This window comes from Parus major, chromosome Z (genome assembly GCF_001522545.3).
Source record: "Parus major isolate Abel chromosome Z, Parus_major1.1, whole genome shotgun sequence".
In the NCBI taxonomy this organism is placed as follows: domain Eukaryota; kingdom Metazoa; phylum Chordata; class Aves; order Passeriformes; family Paridae; genus Parus; species Parus major.
In genome coordinates this window covers 41115768-41137174 of record NC_031799.1, presented here as the reverse complement: position 1 = coordinate 41137174, position 21407 = coordinate 41115768, and the positions used below count along the sequence as shown (strand labels likewise).

Below are 21407 nucleotides of genomic sequence, written 5' to 3'. Positions count from 1 at the left end.
CGAATCACAGTAAATCCACAAACACATGTTGAACTGGGATATTTGCACATGTAAATCCATTTGCCTTAACGCCTTGGATAAATATGGCAGTTTTATGTGACTTACGTCTTTCCAAGAACTACAGATGAGTTTCTTGCAATGGAAATCTGTATGGTGGTCTAACCAACATTTAAGAAAAATCTGGAAGATAGGAATATTTAAAGATCCTCTCAGTTTCAGGTGTTATGGAAGTTGTTAGCTTCCAGTTCCTGATGAATACCTGTGAATACTTAAAAAATGTACATCATATGGCCCGACTGGTATGCTAGTGATGCCAGGTAAGTCCAAGATACCTCTAAATCATTGTCACCAGTGTCATCTTACTTATCAAATGGTCTCTGTTGTCCTTCCTCACTATCTTCACCCTGACAGCTCTTCTTCTAGTCTTTATGGTGCGCACCAGCATCTGGCTTTGATGCTGCACATCTCTCAGGTTCTCCCTACACATTGATGCCATTTGTGAGATTCTTATTCCCACACTTCCCAAAGACCTGCTTTCTATGCTGTGCATAAAGGGCACTCATTTCTGTGTTAAACATTCTCAGCAAGAAAAGCCAGTCATGCTTTCTCTTGTTCCATTCTTCTTCCTCATGTCAGTTGTCTGAGTTTTTCACATTACCTTTGTCCTCCCTCTGTATGTCAAGTTGAATTCTGCAGATTGGATGTGTTGCTGAAAAAGTATCAACTCTTTTCCTTGCTACTGTAGCATGTCTGGTGTGTTCTGGTGTCTTAGTTTTGGTATAGGTAGTGATTAATAGTTGCAATAATTCATGAACTGCTACTGGTCTGTCAGCTGTCTTAGTGGTTTCTATTTAAGTCTTACAAATCACTGCCCAGGCAATAAGCATGTCATCCTGCAAACAAAGTGAAGGTGAGCAAGGAGCTGTGACTTTTTTCCTCTAAACTATTTTTTTAGTGTTACCTCATCTTTCTATGCCACCCCCTTCATGTTTTCACATACCCATTGCCTTCGTGGTCTGACTCTGAGCTCAGTGTGCCAGGGACTCTTTATGCTCGTATTTATTGCTGCACACTATTAGCACAGTGTTCTGTAGGTTGTGTCCTTGCAGCGTTCCTGATTGTGATGTTAATGGACTGCTATTCAGGATAAAATAATGGCAAATGTGGCATGAGATGAAGAGGCATGGAAGCATTATGCTGATCTTTGTTCCCTGGGTCTGGCCCCTGGTGTAATCAACAGAAAGGAGTGGGTGGGATACAGGTGGGACAGGGGTCTTCAGTTGCCCAATTCTCGGCTGAACTCTGTTTCATTTCTGTTGGAAGGATTTCATTCCTCAGGACAAGCTGTCTATTTGGCCCCTTTTACAAACACTCAGATCAGTTTCAGCACATGAAAAAAAGCAAAGGTCTGGTTGCATGGATCTGGGGTAGAGGCAGCAGTGCATAGCTCCAGCAGAAAGCTAACCTTTCCTTCCACTGTTTTCCTGCTTTCCCCCCTCCTCCTACTGAGCCCTGCAGAGAGATTAGTGATCAGACTGTAAATTCCCCAAGTACAGAAAGTAGTAAACCTCCCATCCCCTCCCCAAGAGGACTTGTATGCTGACAACAGCTTCATTCAATCTGACACCTGTTTCACTCTGAGACAGGCCCCTATAAATAGAGTAAATGTAACCCTAGGTGGCATTGCAAAATATTATGGAAAACATAGCTTACAACCCTGAGAAAAAGGGGGAGTAGAGAGAGTGGGGGTGGGCAAAAAGACACTATCTACCATAAAAACCTGGCAGCTTCATGCAAGTGCTGTTGCTTTTAATTTAAATGCTCATTTCTTATTCTATTTTCAGATCCTCTCTGGGATTTTAGGAATGTTGAGACGTGCTGGTTATAAAGCCCTAAGTACAAAATGGTCACGGATGGCTGGAATGAGGCATGTTCTAATGGAAACAAATCACTTGTCAGTAAGCAGCCTTCAAACTTTTGAACAAAAGCTCAAAAGGGTCAGGGAAAAGACATGTTTGTTGATTTAAAATGGCTGGATGCAGGTCATCAGGAAGGCATAGGCTTCAATATTGTTGAGGTAACTCTTTGGTTCTGTGAGTTATAAACAAGGTTAAATACTTTGATGGCAACCACAAATGGAATGAGGAACTTAAATTAAGCAGAAAGCTCACACGTTATAAAGTGAAGTGTGCATAATACCAAAATGTAAAGCACGTACACCACTGCAAAACAGCCGCAGAATGGAGCTGAGCTGTGGGAGCCACATTTAGGTAGTTCTACATGACTGTGAGGAAGCCTGTGCTGTATCTACTGAAATTTAGAAGGGTGACCAGTATTCCTATAGATGTCTGTGATTCATTGATATTTTAGTTAGTTAAAATAGTGTAACTTAGCTTTATAGTGATTTGATGATACATCCAAATCCTGATTCTGTTTATTCACCTTTCTATAGATTTTAACTCTAAGTGAAATTATTCAGTACAGTAGTTAATTTTTTATATCTGCTTGCAAAACCCATAGTGAGGTTCGTGACCCCTAGAACAACTATAATGAGGGATCAGCTCTTCTTTTTCCTGTGTAATATTTTGTGTTGCTCTGTGAAATGAAAAATGTTGGTGTATAATAAATTGTATAAGGTGGATGAATTACAGTCCCTGTGGAACATCATGTTGAATCTCCTAATTCTACTGTAGCTTGGTTTCATAAGAAAATGATGCTTATGCAATCTTCCTTTATGATTAGTCTGTCTGTCTGCTATTTGCCCTCACAAGCAGCTTCTGAACTTATTCAGTCTTCGGCTGGATTTGAAGAGTTGGAATAATTATATTTTGACTAGGTTTGTGGAAACTGCTTTCTGTCTAGAAAAAAAGAGAGAGTTCGTACCTCTGTAGAGGGGAAGGCAGGTACAGAAATTGCCAGCAGTAAACATGGGGCTCCTTGGAACAGTACACACAGTTTTGTGCATAAAGGAGCACAGTGGGGACTGATGAGTCAGGTTTGGGCACAGGTGACTGGGCAAAGAAATCTGAAGGGACAAAGGTTTGACCTCCATTAGTAACCAGGTTTCATTTCAGTGTTCATGGAATAATTTCATTTTGGTATGGAAAACAGCAGGAGGAGAAAATGGAATGACTGTTGTAAAATGGTATCTGTGAGCTTCAAAGTGCAGGGCAGTCTTTTGGTGTTTCTGAGGTTTACTCTGCTAAGTAAACATTCTGCTTTCAAAGGGAAGAAACTGAGGCACTTTCTTCACAGAGTTTTGACTTGCACAAAGGCACCAAATGACTCAGCAGAAACCAGTTACAGCTTACAGATGTTTAGGTGGCCTAGAATCGTTTAATCATTTCGGTTGGAAAAGATCATCAAGCCCAAACTTAATGCTAATAGTGCTAAGCCCACCAGTAGATCATACCCCTAAGCACCACATCTACACATCTTTTAAATACCTTCAGGGATGGTGGTGATTTTACTACTTCCTGGAAAGCCAGTTCCAACTTCAGCCCTTCTGCTGAAGACATTTTTTCCCATATCCAATTCCTCCCCAAACTGAGGGGCAACTTGAAGCTATTTCCTCTCATTCTGCCACTTATAATCTGTGAAGGAGGCCAAGCCCCACCTTGCCACAATCTCCTTTTTGGCAGATGTAGACAGCATAAAGTCTCCCCTGGGTCTCATTTTCTCCAGGCTAAACAACTGAGCTCTCTTAGCCTCTCTTCAAAGAACTTGTGTACTAGACCCTTCTTTAACTCGATTGCCCTTCTGGACAATCTTCAGCATCTCAGTGTCCTTCTTGTAGTGAGTGGTCCAAAACTGAGCACAGGATTCCAGGTGTGGCCTCATCAGTGCTGAGGATAAGAGGACAATCACTGCCCTGGTTCTGGCCAATATGGCCAGCAACTTACACAGATCTTCACTGACCATATGTCATAGCCATGCCAAATATTCTCCTTCCTCAAGGGAACCTCATCACTGCTCCCCATTCTTACTCTTTATTGTTGCTCTTTGGGTCTTTTAAATTGTCATCTGTTATTATTGCAAGAGAAGAGCCTTGCCTGTTCAAGCCCAGCAATCTCTTGCCATCCACAAAGGTTGTAGTATGTGTTGCCATGACAAGGAAAGTATCTTCCAAATGGCACTTGTTTTGTTTGCCAAATGCCACTAATAGTTGTTTTGTTTCTGCCAGAAATGAGGCCATGCTGCTGAAGAAGGATTGCAAAGTAGTCTGCAGAGAGCTCCAGGTGGTATGGACCAAAGCAGCCTGATACCTGAGTTGGTTTTGTTTGAAGTTAACTTGGAGTTGTCCATAGTATCCTGATCTCCTCACCTGCCATAAATATGGCAGCTAGATATTTTTCATCCTGCTCTTCTTTCCTGACTTATCCATCATGCAAAGGACACTCTGAGACCATGGGGAGGAGTAATTGTGGGAGACACTTCTCTTCAGATGCTACACTGCCTGGATGAAAGCTTATCAGCAGCTTGGGTTTCTCAGCATTGATGCAGGTGGGTTTGCAAACACCTTATATTTGCATTAGAAATGGCTTTACCCTTACATACAAACACTGTTTCAGTCCTGCTGCACCAGCAGGACTCTGTGTTGAAGCCTGGTGATCCATCATAGACTGGGATAGATCTGGGTCCTGGGATAGAGAAGGCATGAGGCAAGGACTGAGATTTGCTTCCAGTACCATGATTAATTTGTATATAGGAGTGCAGTAGCACTGGGAAAATGCTGAAGGTTGGGCTGGGAGGGAAGGCAGATGTACTACTGCAAGCTGCTGCTGTGTCTCCCCGTAGGACAAGCAGATTTCTCTTTGCCCAAATAAGCATCAGATAGGAAAAAACACTTTTAGAAAACTTAAGCCTTGATACTATACTCATTTCTGGGAAAGAATTATGCCTGCTGCTCATGTGAATTGAGTTTAATGTAGTCATGCATGCACACACACACACATTTTTGGGGTTTTTTCACATGGCTGTCAAAAATAACACTGAAACATGTAAGTTAAGCATGCTGTTGTAACACAATGGCACTTCATTACTGTTGAGGGCAGCTCAGGTTTCCTTCTGAGCATATCACCAGCAGGCAGTAATGGAGTAGTACAGAGGGCAAATGAAAAGAACAGCACAACCTCATGCCATTTAATCCTAAATGTCAGGCATGGTCAGTCTTCCCTGGTGAGTTCCCCAGTGTATGGATTTAGCATCTTCAAGAATTATCTCTCATGGTGTTTAATTCAACATAGATAAGGTAATATCAAATTGTCTTCTCCTGGAGAGATTTTATCCAAATTATAGCAGTTTGCCTTATAAATAATTTCTCTTCAATCAGCAGTCTCTCTTTCCTCTGTAAATCTTACAATCTTATTTTCATAACTTGCTACTTCTCTGACTTTCAATTAACACCTCATTTACGTTCTTTACTTAGACACTGTAGGTGTAGCCTTTTGAAATTTTTCCCTAATGTGGTTTTAGTGCTGTCACTTCACTTAGGGCCATGGTAATGACTAACCTCTGCTCCTGTACCTCTGTTGCTATGTTGCATAATGACTTTTCAGAAGTTCTGAATTAATGCAGGTCGGTTGATAATTTCAGGCTACATGGCAATATGGTGCCTAGAAAAAATCCATTTGTAATCTGAAAAATCTTATGGGAGTGTTGCATAACTTGAGGAATATATTTGCTCATTAAGTAGAAGTCTGTAGTGTGAGAATGTGTAAACATGATTATTATCACTTTTTTTTTTAAAAAAAAAAAGCTTTATTTCTTAAGTAGTGTTCTCACAATACAACATCATAGTAGCTCCAGGTAATGGTACTTGTTGCAAGGAAACCCTTCTGCTCTGGAGTCCTGTCACCTGCTAAAGCTCATCCTGCATGCTGGTGCAGCATGACCTGTGCTCTGAGTTTCCTTGCTAAATGTGCCATGTGTGGTGCTGCTGTAGAAATTCTTGCTGTGCCATTTGCTCCACTCTGGCCCATTCTAGCTTGTATGCCACCCATCAGCTGTCAACAGGCAAAGAAGAAAATTTGAATCACAAGAAGTCACTAGCAAGTAGGTTTATAGGAAGTTGATGGAAGAAAACATAGCAACTAGTATCTATAAATTGTGAGTTCATTTTCTGCTTAGAATACAAAGGGTTTTTCTGCACTGATAACAAGATACTATTTTTTAGCTCATTATGTAATGACAATTCAAGAAGAGATCATGATAGCGAGACCACAGCAGTTACTAGGGAGTGTCCAGAAGCACTGAGTAGCTGGCATGATGGAGAGGGTTGTTATGAAATTGGTTTTAAAAATAATTCTGGAATTCTACCCCTCTTTTTGCTTATTTTAAGATTCGTATGCAATGTCTTGAATGTCTATGTTGTGAATTATGCTGCTAGTAGATCCCCCCAGCTGGTCTGTCCAGTAACTGTTGGCTAGTAGTATCATGTTTCCGTGTTAAAACTTTAAAAATAATTTAATGATATCTATGTTTAGTGACATCATTTTAGAACCCATATGACTTGACTCTCCCTTGCACTCTGCCTGAGACCATACAACAGCTGCGTTGTACCCATATATGTCACAGGCAAATTTATAGAAAGAGCGAATCATGCTGACACTGATTACTGCATTTCTGTTAGCTGTATAGGCTCTAGGTTCACTACACAGATGCTTGAGTCTTATTTAGTCTTCATAAACCTTTGAAGTAAAAGCATTAAAGGTTTCCTTTAGGAAAGTCTGTACTGATTATTTTTAATAATATTATTCCTTTTGGGGTGGAAAATACAAATTTGGAGACAGATGATTTCTTCTTAAAATACTGTAATGCATTTATTGTCTCTTAAGTTCTCCAGGGCAATATTAATAGGTTTATTCTATTAAGAAAGAGTAGTGTTTCCAAAATAATAGTTGAAAGATACTGATCTTCCCACTAGAAGGCTTTTGCACAGAGAACGTCTATTGTTCAGGGACAATTATTTCTGGAAAACCTTGTATCTCCTGTCTTCCTTACCTACCTGCTTTGCTATTTTCATGCTGGTGTGATTAGGTATCACTTTGCATGCTAGTAATTCTTTTTATAGTAAGATACAATGCAACATAGTTACTGGTCAGAATTTGCTCTTAGCTACATTGCTGACAATTCAAGGTAAGTTGGCCAGTATCTCTGACAGATGCAGAGCTGTGAACAGAATTTGTTTGCCTTTTTCTACCAGTCAGAGATTTCTTTTTGTCCATTTAAGAATATATTATTTTCATTTTCCTCTTTAGAGAAATAGTGTTTCTCTTGGCCAACATCAGATTATTTTTACATCAGTTAAGAAAAGCTCTTGCTGCAGATAACAGTGTGATCTCCTGATATGGGTAGAAGTGTACTCTGAGAAAAATTAATATTGAGTATGATACCTCATGTGTCTCTAACTGTCATGTAATGCATTATGTTTACATTTCGCAGGACAGCTAGTTCAGAGGATGCTGCTGAAAGTTTTACACTATCTTTACCGTGGGAGAGATAGGAGAACTACTTTGCCCACTCTGGTTCCAGTTCAGGTATAAAGCTGTGTATTGTAGCCTTGAAGTCTGTGTAACAAAGATGTCTGAGCAGTGTCCACTCAGGATCATGTATGGATTTAACTTACTCTGCTGCCTTTCCTTTTGAAGTCCAGGTTGCAGAGTGATTTGATAGATAAACCGGGCTGTGCTGTCAGTTTCACCCTGGAGAGTGTGATTTTTTTAAAATCTGATTTACATGACAGGCATACTTAAAAGACCGGTCCTGAGTCTCTGGTGGCAGGTGACAAAACCAAGGTATTAATAAAGAGAAGAGCTGATAATGCAACCTGTGTGATCAATCCTTTGCTGTGGTCTGTGTCCTCAGAGCGATGAGCAGCAGCCAGGCTGAAACATGTAACAGGAAGACTGTGTGGTCTGCCACAGCTGGCTGCTGGCTACTATTCCCATCTTGTTATAGAATTCATTCTGGTTAATAATAAATTCAGTTAAAAACTATTTAAGTAAAACAGCCTGACGTGGCTTGTCGGATACAGTATTGTGTCGGGAAGCCAAAAGTTGCATTTGCTCCCAGTTTTCTGTTGTGTTTTGTAACAGTAGGCGAATTGCCCATGCCTCCACTCAAAACAAATCCATTGTCAGTCCTGCTTGCTAGGCAGACAAATTGCTTTGGGAAGAGGCTGTATTTCAGGGTGTGCCTCTACAATGTCTGGATAGGCCATGGCCAAGACAGGAATGCCTATCACGTATGAGCATCTGTAGCACGTGTCACTATTACAGTGCAAAATGAACCAATGTGCCCTTGGATGATGACTCCCCTGCTCTCTGTAACCTGCAGCAGGTTTGGGAGATGGTTCAGTAAAACCAGTTTTCATAGAAGAAATTGGGTCTTCAGGAAGAGAGAGTGAAATGAGAAGGACAAGAAGATTGATGCTGTTGCCTGAGTTAAGAGGATGAAATGAGATGTGGGACAGAGCCTGGTTTGAGAGGAAAGGCACAATGTTTGCAACTGACTTAACATATGGCAGCAAATCTGTGAAGTGGCTCAAATAAAGGTCCCAAATGTTTTGTCTGTCCTACATACCCATGGCAAGTTCAAGCACAGTTATCTGGGCTGAGCTTCCAGGGCTTAGGGATCATCATGTGGGGGGGCTTTTCACTCTCCCCAGTTTGTGACTGACCATGAACACAGAGGTGATTTCCTCTCTTCCTGGAATTGAACCAGGCCTTGATCCCAAGCCTCATGGGAGAGAATTGGAAAGCAGGTAATGAATCTGTTTGTCCTCTTGTTTACTGAGTTGTAAATGTAATGAAATTCAGCTGCAATTGGAGATGGAATATTCCAAAATTTGTGTTAGTGAGAAGAAAATAAGACCAGAATGTTTTTCAGTTTAAGCAAAAAGAAAAGCTGAACAACTTCATGGGGGCATTTGTTCAGTTGCTTTTAAAAATGTAAAGAAGATTAAAGAGAAGAGTGAAAATACTTGAATCACATTAGCACTTCATTTCATAGCTACCTTGTTCTCTTGTTGATGATCCTTCACTAAAAGTAAAACTTTGGGAACTGATGGAATTCAGAAAGTAGCAATGAAAATCATTAATGGGATGCTATCATTTGCTTTACTAGGAAAGTGGTTGTGGCTGACATATACAAGGTGCTTTGAAAGGACCCATTAGCATTACGGATGGAAGTGAAATACTGATTAACATGATCAAGATTATTAAATTGCCAGATGAAACAAAAGCTAAGATATGTCATATATTAGAAGGTACAGTACAGAGGTGAGGATTTAATCACATTTGTTAACTTTTCTCTAATAGAATCACTTCATTACATATCTTGATTTTAAAAGGCAATGCTTCCAAAATGGTAGGTAAAAAATAAAAAAAAAAAAAGATAGTTTTAATGCATTACATAAGGAGACATAGGGCATCAAAGCTAGCATGAGGCACTTGAGAAAAAAGATGAGCTGTGTCCTAACAAACTTTTAAAAGCAGACATTTGAGTTTCATAAAGCAAATGGCCAATGCCAGCATTTCCTTGCACTTGTCAGTTCTGGCCCTCTGACTGATACTAAATGAGTAATTTCATACAATGAGAAAATCAGATTCTTTAGTTGCTTTACATATTTACCTGTTTGCCTGTGCAGCTGTAGCTACCTTGCCAGTTGGCTGAACAGCAGTTCTAGGTAACACTAAGAGCAGAAACTCTTAAAATGTGGCAGCATATGTGAAAAAGAGCAAAGGACCCATTTTTTGTAGCTGCACTATCCAAGTGAGCATTGTTTCATAGCTTTAGTGGATCACCTAGAGACTTCTTCCCTCATATTTGAAGACAGGTTACTTTGTGAAATATGATACTAGGGATTGTGATGTATCCAAAAGCAACATAAATGCATTGCAGATTGGTTTTGCTGTTTCAGAAAGCATGTTCACATACACAGTCTTGAAAGAAGGTGGGAGCAAAGCCAACATAGAATTAACCACACTGAATAACTTGCACATTTTCCATGAAGTCTTTCATGTATTCTCTGCTTTTCAAAAGTGAACAAGGGCCAAAACCAGCCACATCACTTGGATTTGCTATAATGAACTCCTGCTTCTCTGCAGTCTGAATCTAAGCCACTATCCTACACTTACCACATCATAAGAAACCACTAACCCTAACCATGAGACCAGTACATTCATGTCTCTACAATATGTTCGTTACACTCACATTAATAAAGGAATATAATGTTACAATGCCTGTGCCATTAAACAACACCTGTTCCATACAATGGAAACAAGGCACTCCATCATTAAATATATTATCTTCTTAACAAAGAACTGCACAACTGTTTGGCTAGAGCTGTGAAGCAAATGGTCTATTTACATATGAAAAGAAATTTGTGTACATTTGATGAATGACAGAATAATTGCTATATATGGTAAGGGAAATGAAAGTAAAATATTTCGTATATTCATTACTGCTATTGCCAGTAAGTTGGAAAGGCCTTGATATAGCTGTGAATGTACCTTTCTTGACCACTTCAGCTAGGCAAAGCTTACACAGGCTGCTGGCAGCATCACAAGAGTAAGCTTTAATTCTAGGAATCTTAGTGGAAAAGGTCTGGTACAATGTGTTCAAATCATCCCCTAGAAACACACATAAAATGGGTTTTGTCTACTTGATTTCACAGTTCTGAGATGTGGGTCCTCCACCATTGCACTTAGAAGCCTGGTCTGGCTTTAAACAAATTCCTGAGTGTGATATTTTTTTTCCTTTTTATTTAGTGGACATTCTTATTTCTTCTTGTTGTTCATGTTATTCTCATCATACCTTTAAAACCACCCACAATTATGGGTCTTGGCCCTAGATAAGCAACCCCAGCCCGAACCTCTGTGGAAACAGTGAGGGGAAGGTTAAAGGGGTAGAACACCCCAAAGTGGGTTCTATACCTTTTGCAGCAAGCTGCAGGATAGAAAGAGATGTAATCAAAGGTTTTGGACAAGGGAAAATGATAATTTTCTACTTCAGTCACCTCTTCTACACACACATGCGTGCATATACACAAAAGGGAGGAGACTTTTCTTTGCAAATTTCACTTGAAATTGCTGCTGTCAGCCGTTATCTGGAGCTAAACACTAGACACAGAGTAAATGTGCTACCCTTGCTGCAATCCAAATCTTACTGACCTGGTAGGAGGGGAAGATGGCAGCTTTGGTGCAATGCAGTCAGTGAAAAGGTGAGAAGTAGCAGGTGAAGAGAAGGACCTAGATGGCTGGGGAAGAACAGTAGGTTCTTGATTTAGGAATATCCATGTTTAGAGGTGTTGATCTGATATGCAGAAATACCAAACCCTCACAGCAGAAACTGATGGCAGTGAGAATCATGTTCGGCAAATATAGAGTGCTCTTGAGTACTGAGAATTGGAGCTGGCAACTCAAACTGGCCACACAAATTAGCTTACTGTATAGACAAATTTAACTTTTTTTCTCACTGAAACTCATCTCTTTGTGCATCTAAAAATACTAGTAATGATATCACACTTTTAGTAAATGTATTCAGGTTTATTTAAAGGGAAAATAAAAAGCTAAACAGGAAACAATGTGAACATATTATAATGTAGAAGCCAGATAAAAGCCTGAGAAAAAGAAAATTTCTCTTTTGCTTGTAGGGTTTGAAAAGCATGCAGCAAATGACACCTGAGATCTCATGCTGAATGAGTAGGATAAACATAATTATTGAGTAACTGCCCATTCGCTGAAAGAAGGCAAGGTTCTAGCAGAATATCTGACCGTGTTTTACATTATTTACTTGTCTATAGGTATGAAGTGCGTAACTAAACTTGGCCACGGGAACTGAGCTCAGGGAGCATGATGGGGGGGCTCAATTAAGAGGCAGAGAAAAACCTTAATCCTATTGCTTAATTTACCCAGGTTCAAGGGCTTGATTTTGTGAGTCTAATTATTCTTTTCACAGTTTTCTTCTCCAGTGCAGTTCATGGGTATGGAAAACAACATGAGCACTTTCTGAAAGACAGCTGGCACAGCTGGTTCCTCAGCACACATGACCACAAACCAAACCTCATACTGTCAGCTTAATCTTTGCTTTGGCTTGTTTAGATTAGTGACCCATCAAAATGTGTCAGTGTATACCAACCTTTTCTTCCATAAACATTTTTTCCCTCTTGTAGCTGATTTTTATATGCACAGCATTCTGCAAGCTGCATAAATATCCAGCTCCTTGTGGTTCATAAGCATACCCAGGAAATAGTGATTGCCTGGTAAAGCATTTTAGGCTGGCAACTTGGGATCTCTGTAATGAGATCTTGCACAATGTTTGTTCACTCTTAGAAGATCAGAACGTTCCTTGCCAAACCCTCAACCTTTAAGAGGAAATAGGACATATTGCCCTTCCAAGAAGACACAGATAGGATGGCACAACTCTTCTGACACAGGCAGAAACAAAGAGACCTAAAAGAAGAAGGTAGTCTCATCAAAGAAGATGTGTAACCACGATTTTCCTCTTCTTACTGACTCTTGGCAGCAGGTTTCTGCATTTGTGTTTTGGAACATAATGCATAGCAACCATGTGTGGGCAAGCAAGAAGAGCTACAACTATTAGAGCTTTCATACCTGGTGAATAGAACTACAGCTCATAATAATGTGATTTGATCTGTTTTCAATTCCTCACATTATTTTTAACAAAGTACAGTTTCTCACAATCACAATGACAAATCTGATATTAAAAACACAGCATTTTATCAAAACTAGGAACTGTAGTATACCAAACAAATGCCCTAAATATGAGAAACTGCTGCACTGACTTCTTTTTTGTACTTTTTTTCTGGTGTTTTATTTCTATCTCCATTTATCTTTTCAAGGATGTTGACAGTTGATAAAGCTGGCAACAGCACAAAAGAGAAGGGCAGCTATTCTTGCTTCTTAGATTATCCCTAAATTCTGATCATCACATTATTTGTTGAAGCAAGTAACCCTAGGAAAAGAAACAGGTAAAAGAAAGATTTTTTTGAAACTATAATAGAAACAGTACTTTTTTAAACTGTCAAATGATAAATTGTCCCATTGGATTTTTCAAGAGTTCCTCATGTCCATTTTGGAACAATCAAGTTTTAGTATATGGTCATGGGTTAAATAATGTTACATTGTGTTGAGATTCATATAAGATTCAGTATACTATGTAAACTAAACTTCCACTGTCATTTATGCATGTTTGTCACTGTCAAGAATAAAAATATTTTGAAAGATTCAGTAATTGGTTTAACTTTAAATGAGGTCCACTGCCAGAAAAAGTTACCAGGATAATACAGCTTCTCCTGAAAATATTATTCTTTTCTGTCCTCAGTTAAACAAACTTTGTGGACCTTGTGAAAATACGTGGTTTTAGTTAGTGGAAAAAGTGTTGGGTATTTTGTTTAACAATAGAGGACATTGTGTTTATTTCCTTAGATTGATGCAGAGATGCAATATCACAAAGTAAGCAAACTCTTGTTGTACTCTGGCATCTTTGGCCAGTTTTGCCTTAAGGACACAGTTATAAGGAGGTGATGAGGTAACTGTTAGTAAACAAATGAACAGAAAGGATGTTAATACTAAGATATGACAAGGGGGCCAGCTAGAGCAGAGAAGAGGCATTTTTGTCTTACTTCTACTTAGGCCAGTCAAAACTGGCATCCCAAGTTTTACATGGTCTAATATCAGATATGCTCAATGCATAGCATGGTCATAGCGCAGTAAGACAGCAGATGTTATGACAGACAGCCTTCAGCTGAGGTTGTCAGAAATTTATGTGGCATCAAAGCATCCCCATCTCACCAGATGTCCTATTCCATGAGCCAGATAGGCACCTACAAGCTGGCTCCCTGGCTGGCTTTTTCTCTGAGGCCCCAAGCAAAAGACAAAGCTGATTAGCTTGAGATCCAAGCAGAATACAGTACTAAGCAGAACTGATAAATTAAACTCATTTACATTCTTCCTGCAAAGAATTCTTCCTTGAAAAGAAAAAGTTTCAGATGTGTTGTCTACTCCAGACATATTATTACACATTCCCCCCCCTTCCTCTCCCCCGCCCCAGTTTAGTCTTTCTGTTGAAGAAGAGGTATGTAGCTGGAAAAAGCTAGATTTAGACTTTGAATTACAGCGCATAATGTTGCTTTCGCAAGTAATAAAGACTGGGCACACCAAATTTGGAATGGAAACGACAGCGAGTTTCAACCTCTTACGACTCTTACCCAGCAACAGCCCACTTACAAGGCTGGCAGAAGGGAACACAGAGGATGACTGCTATAGAGCAGCATGCACGTGGCTGTCATTTGTAGAAAGTTATGTGTCTTATGTGGCATTGTCATGTACTATATTTTTCAATCTTTCTCCCCTATCATTTTTTTTACTTGAAAAGGCAGACAACTATTTACTTCATTTTTCTGTTGGATGGATGTAGTTTCTTTTCCCTTCCTATTTTTCAAGGTTATTTAAATAAGATTCTACTGATTTTAACAGACATGAGAGATGTCGTATTGAAAGCCATGACAATGAAGTCCTGCATTAGCTTCAGCTATGAAATGATGACACAACAGTGTTTTACACAAGCTGCAGCCAGCTGACCTTCTGAACAGGTCAAGGGCAGGTTCTGTGTATCTGAAATTAATTCAGGTTTTTTGTTTATTTCCTTTTGAACTCTCTTCTAAAGCTGTGTCATGGTTTTGATGCTAATGATGATAATGATGGAACTATTTGTTATTAATCTGATACCACGAGCATGTCTTGGTAGGGCATATGTTGTATTCGAGCAATTATAATGCTGGTCACTAATGACCAAAGATAGCCCAGTGCACTAGGTAGTACTTTTAAAAGTATATGTTAATTAGATTTAATGAGATAATTTCCCAAAAAGTAGCCACAAATAAAATCATAAAAACATAATAATTTCCTTAGCCCTCTCATGTACTTGTGCACAGATATGTACTTTTGTATTCATACAGTTCCTAGTGATGTGGTGATTCTTCCACAGGGCACAGTGGTGGGATAATTGCTTACTCATTTTGAGTTCCAGAAATGAAAGTCTGTCTATTTAAATGTGGCAAGTAAACAGCTTTGAAAGATTTTTACCCATTTTTTAAAAAATAATTTTTTTATTTAGTTTTTCAACTTAGTTTTTCAACTAAGGAATTAAAAATCCTGACTGTTTTAATGCCAGTTTAAAAAGGGCTAGGAAAGCTACAAATAGCATGTGCTGTAAATCTGTGCCATGGCAGAAACAATCAGAAGAGTAAAGAGTAATGATTAAACATTTAATCAGAAGCATTATACTTTGTTGTGTTCTCATTGTAGCTGCAGGAAAAGATGCTGTAACAGATCTTTAAATAGAAAACCTGAGGCTAAATTCTACTTCATCCATCAAAAGCAGCTGCTAGGAGATGACCTAATTTTAGTGGCTTATCAATTCCTTAGTGCTTGTTGGTTGATGTAACTTTGATTCTCTGATGTTAGATGACTTTTGTGCTGAATATAGCTAGAATTTAATGTGAATCTTTTGGATGGCTGCCCAGCCAAGCTGCATAATCCAAACAAAGAGAGCGAGCAGTACATGATTCAAGCTACTCACGTGTACAATAATACAAATATCTGTATCCTGATTCCTTTGGGCAATCAGCTCCATGTCACCAAGCACATATTTCAAATACAATGTCCTTGTGGGGTTTTTTTTTGTCTTATTTTTTTTTTGTTTCTGTTTTTGTAGTTTTTTTTCCCCAAACAATACTCTGGTTTTCATTGGAAAAACAACACAAGATGCAGTGAGACTCAGCTGCTGCCAAGAAATAATGATAGAGTCAATAATTGCAGGACGTTTTTAATGAATGTTTTCCAAGCAAATCATTGCCATTTCAAAGGGCTGTTATTTCTATTTATGTAGAGATTAGCCTACACGTTATCAAGGAAAGGGAATGGTGGGGTTTTTTATCCTTAGTTTTTGTAGCATTTTTAAGGTTTGGGTTTTTTTTTAATAACAGAGAATGTCTTTGTCTCTCCTTCTAGCTTACTCTTTATCTGGACTTGTTTTCCTTTTCCTTTCTCTCTTTCTCTTTTTGGCTCTTCACTAAAACCATCTGTGACACACATGCAAGTTGATGGGTGTGTGAGCAATGCTTCACACATATTTACTTGCCCTACTTGGCATTATTTGCTAGTCATTAAAGATTATGCAGGAGTTTTTCATGTCCCATTTTTTTTATTCTCTTAGCAAATTAAGATAGGAATAAGAGTGTAGTGAAGCTATTGGACAGATTTTTTTCTTTTTTTTTCTTTTTTTTTTCTTTATTTCTTGGAGAGACTGTGTCTAGAGCTTAGGCTGGGGAGGATTTAGACGGGGAGGATTAGACTGGAAGGATTTCTGGGTTTTCTTCCTGGCACTGACAATCATGCATTGTGTGAGCTTGAGCCAGTCACTTAGGGCCTGTTTTTCACACTCCAGTTGAAATAAATGGAAACTGCATGTGCTCAGCACCTCTGCAAACCAGGTCATTTATCTCTTCTCCTTTCATTTATGCACTGATAAATATAACAATCTTTGCCTTTGCATATGCAAACTGGATAGAAGGATACAAATATGGGCAGTTAAACATGCAAATCCCTCATTTTGATGCACAACCATCCATTTCATACAACCAGGGATTTCTACATTTGCCTTGGGTCCTTTTTGAAAAAATGGACCATAAATAATAAAATCTATACAGACGTGTCAGGGAGGCACAGCTGAAATCGATATGTTTCTGTAGCTTCTTTTCTGTAGTTTCACTTCTGTTAAAAATACTATTAGCTATAATAATCATTTTAGCCTACTTTATTACTGGATTAAACCATGTTGTCAATGTGCAAATGCCTTGGGCATTACATGCTAATTGTAGGTTATTACGCAAGGCTCAGTGTTAGCTGTTTGACACACTTTGGGATTCTTATGTGGGCTTTATTATCATTTCATGGTACCTGCATTTCTTCAGTGACAGTAAGGATGTCCAAAGTGCTTCACAGCACTTAGGATTGCCCTAGTGAAATGCCTATAGTGTCTCAGTATGCCCTCTGGACATATAGCAAGGGCCAAAAAGCAGGGGAAAGTTTGTAATAAGCAGTCAGATTGACATAATTTTCTTCAATGGAAATTAGTATATTCATTTAAATGCTGCTGTTCCTGATATACAAATGTCAGTGGCTCATGGCTCCTGGCTTCTGTGTCCTGTTTGTGCAGGAACCTGATGGAAGTCAGAAGCACTGAGGTCTTTCTTCAAGTCACACAGTACTGTCCACCAGCTTCAGTGCAAGTCTGCATTGAAGACAGTACCTTTAAAATCTGCTAAAAATATCACATTTTTGTTAACATAGCATTTTTTTAAAGAAATTATATCCTCAGCTTTGTTGTGGAAAAAAGTGTAAATGCTTATGTGTTGCCCAAGGTCTCACAAAGAGACTAGAGCATAACAAGGACATCCTTCCTGGGGCTTCAAATCTGGATCCTGTGTTGCCAGGACAATTCTCCTGTCTATACACCCTTTTTAGCCACTTTCCCTAGAACCCCACAATGCCCACTTTGTCATGGAATGGACAAGCCCATCACACAACTGAAATGCAGATGGATGCTCATATATCCTAGAGGAAGCCTTTTTGCCCAAGATATTATGCATTTGCATCTCTGGTGTGAGCATTAGTCATGGGCTGGGGAAATGCGTGGATTTTCCTTGTGGAAGGCACGCACCTCTAACAATGCTTGGATTTTCCTTGCACAAAGTACACACCATAGCAATGGAGTATATCAGAGTGCATGCAACCCTCAGCTTCATTTCAGGCTATGGGAATTTCCCTGACCAAAAGACTGGCCATGCTTGTGGCAGAACAAAGCTGAGTGCACAGCTTTTGTGTTATTGCCCCAGCCTCCCTCATGTGCCACTCAGCTTCCCAAAATGAACCTGATAATTACAGAGTTGTGTGTAACCATGGGTTTACCAGGAGCCTTCAGTGAAACTGGGCCAGCCTAAACATCTATTGACCCAATTTTGTTCTCACTGGACCACACAGATTATTAACTTCAATGGAAATAATCTTAGATGCTCTGTAAGTGTCAGAGAACAAACAGCTGCTGTCTCTAGAAAGGAACGATGTATTTTGAGAATGGGGCTGGCAGCCAGGCATTCCAGACTCCTCATGCTGGTCCTGGGCAGATTCTGTATTCTGGCTGCCTTGTCATCCCCATGTTGCACAGACAGAATTGTTTTGCTGTCCTTCATTGTGGAAGTGTGTGAAGATTAAATAAATCATCTGAAAATTATAAGCATTAAAGTTACTATTATTTTATACAAAAATGAGTAGCCTTTTCCTTCTAATCAGTCCCCTGGCTTCTGATGTTTTGGCTAAAAATTCATACTGGTAGGATGTCTTTTGCTGCATTTATGGCTCTGTACTTTGTTGAGGGGTTTGTGATCCTTGTTAGTAATTAAGAAAGCTCCTACCTTATGTGATGTTCTAAAGATTAATTTCCTACTTCATGGCAGTGAGTCGATATTGCAAAATGCTGGACTTTACAACTATCAGGACTGTGAGCAGTTTGGGCTAACAGTGAAAGTGCTCTCCCTGCTAAGCAGCATTGCCAACTGGCCCAGTTGCCCAGTTCACAGAGGAAGGCAGCTGAGGCAAGGATGGGCTGAGAACCCAGATGCATCTCATTGACCTGGATGTGGCAGCTGTATTCTTCTACCTCTTCTACCTGTATGTAACCCACATTCTGGACATCTCTGGATGTGGGTTAAGCTATCTGCTGAATATCCCTGTGCATTTTTCAACCCACTTGCTAAGTTTGTGAATACAATGCAAATGAGGCTGCAGCACTGAATATTACCTGGGTGAAAACAGGCTTTTAGATCCTGGAGTGTCATAACAGAGTTACAAGACCAGATGCAATTAAACATGTGAAATGACCCTGAAATGTTCTTAGGAGGCCAACTTGTTCTACCAGCATGCTTGAACTTTTACATTTCAGCAGCGTGAAAGCCAGTTTAGGCATGAATTACTTGTTCTAGAGACATCATTACTGAGTGTTACTAAATGATCACAAATGAGCAGTTAGCAATTTGAAAGCACTCAAATTCTGAAATGTTTATTTAATGGAACTGATATCTTATCTAATGCTTGCTACAGGTCAAGTGAAAAAATGCAGATACAAAATCAGATAATAAAAATACATAAATTCTATCCTGCTTTTAGATTTTTATGCTTATTTTCACTTTACCCATGAAGTGCCATTTATTAAAGCTCATCTTTATAAATGCTTATGCTTTGCACCACTGTAGTTGTTGTGGTGTGCTAAACCTGAAAACAGTTTCCCTGTCCAAAATACTATTTATTACTGCAGACACTTGCACATGGAACAATGGCATGAAGTAATCGCCTTTCAACAAGTGAACAGACTTTAGGGCACTTCTGCACCTTCTGAGTAAAAGATCTTATATATTCAAGAACCTTCTGGACACAATCCTGTGCCATGTGCTCTAGCATGGCCCTTCTTGAGCAGGGAAGCTGGACCAGGTGACCCACTGTGCTCCCTTCCAACCTGACCCATTCTGTGACTCTCTGATGTGTGAATAAAGTACCAAACACTGATCACAAATGTGCAGTCCCTGTGCTAGTAATCCAATCAAGTTCCAACTGTTTAACAAAATTTTTGAGAAATGCTTTGAGTAAAAAAAAATTCACTTGGTAGTCAAAAAGGGGACTTCAGGAAACACCTAATCTGCAACACCATGGATCCCATGGCACTGGAAATACAGTGTTGATGATGATCTTGACTTAATTAGAAATTTAGAAGAAAATTAATTCATGACTTTGCTGTAAATGGTGTAACAAACATCATCAGCACTGATGGATTGATTATGTTTTTGGGTCAAAGGAGACCCTGCAAGAGCCAAAAGTGCTCTGGAGGCACCTGACAGAGGCTGCAAGACCTCTGGACAGGCACATCAAAGTTCTGCCTGTTTGTTATTGAAAACAGTTCTGTATGGCTTGTACAGTTTCACACACAATAACCATGAGTATCAGGGGACTGAGCCCAGGTCTTTCAAATCCTTGGTAAGGACCTTAGCTAATGCACCAGTTTCCTTACCTCTTTCTGATGTTTCAAGGCACAGAAGAAACTGGGACTGAAGAAATCTGTGAATCTGCTACAGCCAGTGTGACTCAGACAACTGTGAATTTTTCTGCTGTGCTGGTGATCTGGTGTGTAAAAAAGCTATATAAAAATTAACAGTGCTGCAATTACAAGGGTTGTAACAGAGTTAGTTATCAGGTGTAGGTTTTTAAAAGGAATTTCTTTAATTTAGGTTTTTATTTTCTTGCCACTTGAGAAAATTCAAGGCACAAGACCTGTGTTATTTAAGAATGCTCAGTGTCTTTTCTGGAAGAAAGACCCAGACTGTGCTACATTACCATCAATGGAAATGTGAGTTGGGAGCCTAATTCTTTTGCAGCAGGGGAGATTAGAGAATATTGTGAATATAATTTTAGTATATATACTGAGTTTCCCAAGGGTATCTCATCAACAACAATTTCAAAAGTTACTTTTATGCCACTTAAACTCAGCTGACAAGAACACTTGACATTTTGAGAAGGTTTAGAATAGAAAACATTAGCAGTTCGTGTTGATCATGCAACTCATTGGCAAAAACACTACTGTTTAAATATCATGTTCAGTCATTGCTGGATTGCAATCTAATGAGCGTAAAAGATGAGTACTTCTCAAAAGTGACTTGCTTTGTAACTTTTATGGTTACATACTTGCAAAATGAAAACCGTGGACGTTTACTTCCACCCAAATACTATTTTCAAGGTCAGTGTCCTTTTGTGCCTTGGAAACGCATTCCGAAGAGCTGTTAATAAACAGTTAGGATACTGTACTTTCTGCTCAGTGAAGTCTCAATCGGAATTTTCATTATTATGGGCAGGATGAGTAATCTTGCTAATGGTATAGGGACCAGGTGTGTTGTAGCTTGTCTTTGAACACCTCTAGCTTTACGGATACATCTAGCCATTTTCTAGGAGTAGCATTCCAGGTAAGTCCTCAAATAAAAAGAAATGTAATGTCCTCTCTCTTCCAAGTGACATAATCACTGCTTGATTTTTCCTCCAATTGAACCAACTAGTGTTTAAAATTCACTTTGGCAAAGATCAAGGAGTGGGATTGTTGATATCTTTAACTTGGTTGTTTATTTAACTTCCCAGGACATAACAATTTGTATAAAAATGACCTTCCCCTAAATATATCTAAGTGGCTATGTTATATTATACTAATGACTGCAACATGCAGAAAGCCAAAACAAGCACTTTGCCAGTATCAACAGAAATTATGAAAATAAAGTTTGCAGCAAT

The 21407-nt window shown here is 39.2% G+C and overlaps 1 long non-coding RNA gene across 2 annotated transcripts; it reads left to right on the top strand.

Moving 5' to 3' along the window:
* Positions 1–213: 213 nt before the first annotated feature.
* LOC107216022 lies at positions 214–13253 on the top strand. Of its 2 annotated transcripts, XR_001525354.3 has the most exons (3): positions 214–317; positions 1845–4503; positions 7444–13253. It is a non-coding gene; the product is annotated as an uncharacterized LOC107216022 (long non-coding RNA). The 2 variants fall into 2 exon arrangements; XR_001525352.3 differs by having other exon boundaries at positions 214–4503.
* The last annotated feature ends 8154 nt before the right edge of the window (positions 13254–21407 follow it).